Source organism: Grammomys surdaster, unplaced genomic scaffold (assembly GCF_004785775.1).
Source record: "Grammomys surdaster isolate TR1022 unplaced genomic scaffold, NIH_TR_1.0 232, whole genome shotgun sequence".
NCBI lineage: Eukaryota > Metazoa > Chordata > Mammalia > Rodentia > Muridae > Grammomys > Grammomys surdaster.
This window is the reverse complement of record NW_021604677.1, coordinates 2,121,569-2,127,330: the sequence shown is the minus strand read 5'-3', so window position 1 is coordinate 2,127,330 and position 5,762 is coordinate 2,121,569.

The following is a 5,762-nucleotide window of genomic DNA, read 5'->3' as shown; positions in this document are numbered from 1 at the left end:
TACTTCAAAGTTTGGCTGAATGTTGTAAACACTCCTTTATGTTTTCATAAAGACAGCCTGCTCTATTAGTTGTTTCTTTTTTGTTGTTGTTGTTTCTTGTGACAGGGTGCCTATATAGCTCTGAGTGATTTGGAATTCATTATGTAATCCAGGCTGCTCTCAAATTCATAGAGATCTGCCTGAAAATGCCTCCCAAGTGATAGTATTAAAGGCATATGACACCACAAGTTTCATTGGAATTTTGAATACCTACTCTTTAATAATAATAATAAAACATTTCTTTATTCTTTTCAAAGAAATGTTAAGTTTGTTTTTGGAAGACAGCAGCTTAAATCCAAATGGGTTTGGAGTAAGAGCAACACCTCTACCTTAGGTGCATTCAGACACTTGGGAAATTAACTTTTCTTGGTTGTAACTTTTGGTATGGTCAGTGTCCATTGAGGTATTTATAGACAAACTGTTATTTATACTTTTAATATTAAAGACAAACTTGTGAGAAAAAATTAAGACAGAAATAAATAGATATGTTGTCAAAAGATATAATAGGACAAGCTAATAATTAGCAGTTGATAATAATATAGAATATTACTACAAAAAAGAACAAATATGAGATTATAAAGTATATAGGAAGGAGGAGAAGGTCAAAATATTCTCAACAAAGTTAGGAAAGGAAATATCCTTAACCTAAATGAGAGACTTGCCATAATAAAAGAAGCAAACAGAGTATGAAATAGCCTGGACAAGAAAAGAAAGTCCCTTGGGCACATATTACCCAAAACACTAAACGTAGAAAATGTAGAAAGCATATTAAAACCTGCAAGGGGGAAATGCCAACTAACATATCAAGGCTGACCTACTAGAATTACATGCTAATTCTCAGCAGGGATTTCAAAAGCCATCAGAGCCTGTACTTTCTAGAATTCAATGAAAATGAATACACAATATATCCAATCTTATGGTGCACAATGAATGCAATTCCAAAAGCAAAGTTCTTAGCAGTAAAAGCCTATATAAAAAATTTTTGGGAGATTCTAAAATAATGACTTAACAGGATACTGGATAGCTTAAAACAAAAGAAGAGATTGCATGCAAACAGAGTAGATTACAAGAAATAATCAAACTGAGGGTCGAAATCAATAAAATAGAAACAAAGAAAACAATGAAAATGATCAACAAAACAGAGAAGGTTTCTCAATCTCATTGATTTTCTCAAAGAATCCAGCTTCCCTGTAAAACTGGTCAGTCTACTTTAAAACAGATGGGAAAACAAAAGGTAAAAGTAAAAAATAAAAATAATGCAGGTAGAAGGCTCAGAAGATGAAAAAGCATCTCGTTTTTAGCTTCATTTGTTATTTTCATTTCACAATGCTTCAGATGCCAAAGAGGAACTTTCTCTTCCTTGAAGATACAGATTTAAAATCACCTAAAATGGCATTGGCTCTTTTAGTTGAGCCAAGTGCTTCTCTTCTTTTACCACATACATGATTAATGGATAACCCCTAAAATTGCCTTTAGCCCTTCTTTGAGGAAGCCAGAAGACCCCTGGCAAAGAATTTTGTACAAGAGAGCCTCTTTGCATTTTTCCTATTTCCACTCCAAAAGGGAATTTCACAGCCAAGAAAGTGAGGACCACAGTGAAAAGATGGAGGCAGCGGTTGCTCAAACTCATAAGCTCCTACTCAAGCTGCAAAAGACCACCAGGTCTCTAATGCACAGCAGCTTTACCCTGTTTACTGGCTAGAGACCTGGCTTTGCTTCTGGCTGCCTTGCTTGAGACCTACCTGGACTGGACACAAGAGGAGCAGCTATGCCTTGGGCTGAGTGGGTGGGACAAAAGTGCCTTTAGAGGTAGCAGGCACAAAGTCAGACAAGTTCATAATGGCAAAAGGTCTAGAGTGCTTTTCTTCTTCAACTATGGTACCCCCAGACCATTTTCTTTCATTCCATGCCTTAATTCAGATTTCTTCTTTTCTCTTAATAATTTTTTTAGTTTCTTCCTTCCTTCCTTCCTTCCTTCCTTCCTTCCTTCCTTCCTTTCTTTCTTTCTTTCTTTCTTTCAACTAAGCTAAAGGACCAGCAATTTGATATTTTTTAACCTAATTTTTTGAGGTCTCTGTCTTGTATACTTGTACATACACATAAGCACACATGTATTAAGTCTTTAATAGAATACACTTAAATAGAATACATTAGCCTAACCCAATCTGTGATCCTGGTATTGGAGTTTTTGGAGGCAGTTGAATATTGGGGGTACCTCATCTCCAACTCCTGATGTTTTTACCACCAACTGCAAATGCTTATTAATTTTCAAAGTTTTCTTTATCATTGTATGTGCAAGTGTCTATGTACATATGTGCCACAACTTTCAGTCCTTAGTTTCCACCATGAGTCCCAGTGATTGAATTCAGGTAATCATACTTGTACTATAGTTTCTTTTATCTGTGGAGGATTGCTGCTATTGCACAAGTGTGTGTGTGTGTGTGTGTGTGTGTGTGTGTGTGTAATTTTCACATAAGTATGAGCTTGTATATTGGACATATTCTCTACCCCCTATATTATCCTTCCTTTTCTTCATGCTTACCCTCATCTGTCCTTTACTTTTTCCCTCAGGACAGTTTTACTTTGCTCATGTTAAAGGGACATTCATGTGTCTAAACATTTGTACAAAATGTAGGAAAAAATACACTGAGTAAAACAAAAATAAATTTTAAAAATAAAAATGTTGTCTTTTGTTCAATATTGAGTAGTATAGGCTTTTGTTTTGATTTTTCCTACAATTCATGTAAAATAATTAACGGTCAATCAGCTTGAAAATTTTCCTTAATGATGATAATAGCTTTTTCACTGATATCCTTGGGGCTTTCATAAATGTTATTATACTATCTGCAGATAAAATGATTTATCTCTGCCTTTTTATTCTTATACCTTTATATTAGTACGTATTAACAAAAGCCTTCCATATACTATTGTATGTCAAAGTAGAGCACACTGTCAACTTGTAATTCATGGTAGTGACAGGACTTGAAATAGCACATTTCTCCATTCTGACCACAGCTCTGTGGTGTCTCTAAGGGTGATCTCCATTTAGTAGGGCTCAGTGGTCCCACTCAATAAATAGGGAAACAAAGGATGGTGTTGATGTGACCTTTTCTGAACAAACATCATCAGGTGCTTGTCCTGAAGAAATGTAGATATGTATACAAAGTATGGGGTGCCACCTTGTGGAAATAAGTATTTAGTGCACCTGAACTGTCTTCTCCCATACTTTGTTGTCTTGGCTGGATCCAAGTCCAAAAATTGGAGGAAACTTGAGTCACCCACACCACAAGCACCTATCCTCTTTCAAAAAGAAACATAACTTTAGTTTGAAAGGAAAGGGACACTTGATCTTTAGTGAAATTTGTGCTTATCCTTCAACTTGTCAAACTCCAAAGGACTTTCAAGCACATGAAAATGTTAAAGAATCCAGGACACTGAATGTCATTGGCAAACTCAGACTAGGATCTTCTGTCAAGTTCAGTGGAATATTGTTTCTATGTACCCAGCTACAAGTTCTTAATCAAAAAGCCAAGTAAAACGTCTTGAATCATCTAAGTGAACACCATATGTACTATTAGGAACTTAATTGTTTGTGGTTTAGGTCACCAAGAAATAATTGCCTGTCATAGTGGTGGCCCACTATTAGTCCAAGAACTCAAGCAGGAGGGCAGAAGCAGGTAAATGTCAGGAAGCAGAATATTCTACTCTATATAAATAAAACCTTCTGTTCCAAACTCTGATTTTCAGTAATTGGCACCCAATATGAACATGTTGTTGTAGATATGTGTCCCTTCTGGGTTCAGATTGTAAGATCAACTTTATTATGCCAAGGGAATACTCATGAAAAAATAAACTACAGCAACCAGGCAGATAAGAACAGAAGTAATGGGGTTAGAGAGATGGCTCAGTTGTTAAGAACACTGGCTATTCTTCCCCAGGCTTTGACTTCAATTCCAAGAAGCCAAAAGGTAGCTTACAACCATCTATAATGAATTTTAATGCCCTCTTCTGTCGTGCAGGTGTACATGCAGATAGACAATTCATATACATAAATAAAAAAGAAAACTCTTCAATAGAGGAAAAAGAAAAAAGTAATTAAAATAAAAATATTAAAGTGTAAGACTAATTTTTACAGACAATATTTTAAAAGTCAAAGTAGCTGACTTTATGCTACTTAAAAAAAAAGTCTGGTGAGATGGCTCAGAGGATAAAGTTATTTGTTGACAAACCTGCATACCTGAGTTCAGTTCCTGGGCTCCACATGTTGGAAAAAAAGAACCTACTCCTGCAGGTTACTGTCTTATGTCAAGGCATATGCATTTCTACCCATCTTCAATTAGTAAACAAACAAAAATATTTGAGAAAAGAGGTGGGATTAAGTAGTCACAGTGAGAGCTGCTTTGCTTTTTAGGTCAATGTTATCACAGATGCTATCAAAGGATGTCAAGAAACAATCATTTGGAGAAGGTGTTCAGTGGCATCTGGTTACCTCAAAGCTCATGGAAGGAATAACTAGGGCTCTCAGGAAGTATACAGGGGCCATGAAATACTTTCACCATAGATATCTGCCAGGATAATCTAGAACGTAAGGCACAAGTATATTTTTTGAGTGCTTTTCTGACTTGAACTCTGCACATGCCTGGTATATTCAGATGCTAAACAAAGTGAGCATATCTACAGAAATTAGAGTTGTGAATGGTGTTCATCTGCTTGTTGTACTAAAACTCAGAGATTCACTTCCCTCTGACTCCGATGTTCTGAAATTTTGTTTTGGTTTGATTTGGATTTTAGTTTTTCTCATTAAAAGAAATTGTTTTGGTTTGTATTGGGCTTCTGAATTTCTTGTGCTTTTAATCCATGGCCACCTCCATTACATTTAGCAGACAAGGATGAAGTCTGACTCCTTAATATCTGTATCTATAGCTTCAGTGATATAGTTACTAGTCTAGTAAATCATTTTGGTTCCTTATGCTCAACTCTTCTGTAGTATCCACTGCTGTAACTTTCCTCTATCTATCCTCCATAGTCAGACTACAGAACATGCATGAAAGGCCATAGAAAATTTTTCTAACTTCCATGTGTCCTCTGAGGGCATTCTAGTGTTTCAAAAAAAAATAATTAACAATTTTATCCTTAGATGATGCTTGGAGAACAAGAAGAATTCAGTGGACTCAAGTCCTCCTGTCTCCTGCTGAATTGCTTCAAGTTTTTCTCAATTTAGGATGATGCTGTCTTTAAGATGCTACTTCCCCATCCCCCTGCCTCTCTTTGTCCTCACTGTCCTGAAATTCACTCTGTAGACCAGGCTGGACTGACACTCAAAGATTCAGATGTCTCTGCCTCCCAGCTGCCCAAATTTTGATTTATTTGGTTTTGGCAGAGGTGGTTGAAGAAACAGGCTACTCTCTGTAAATTTTAGGTTAGCCTAGTCCATCTTGAGCCAAAACAAAACAAAAAAATATTTTGGCTTTTATTTTATAGAAACATGTTCCCTATTGTCTGTAGAACTTTGATCATGAAGGCATGTTGGATTTTATTAAAGAAGTTTTCTGTGTTTTTTACTCCAGTTTTTTTTGTATATTACTTTTCTTTCTTAAGATAGACACCTAGAGCTATATATTTCAGCAGGGTACATGCATTGGGATGCTGTTGAGAGACCCAACCAATTCTGTCTTGGGTTCAGGCTCCATCTTAGAGAACCTGACGTAGGTTGAACTTGGGTT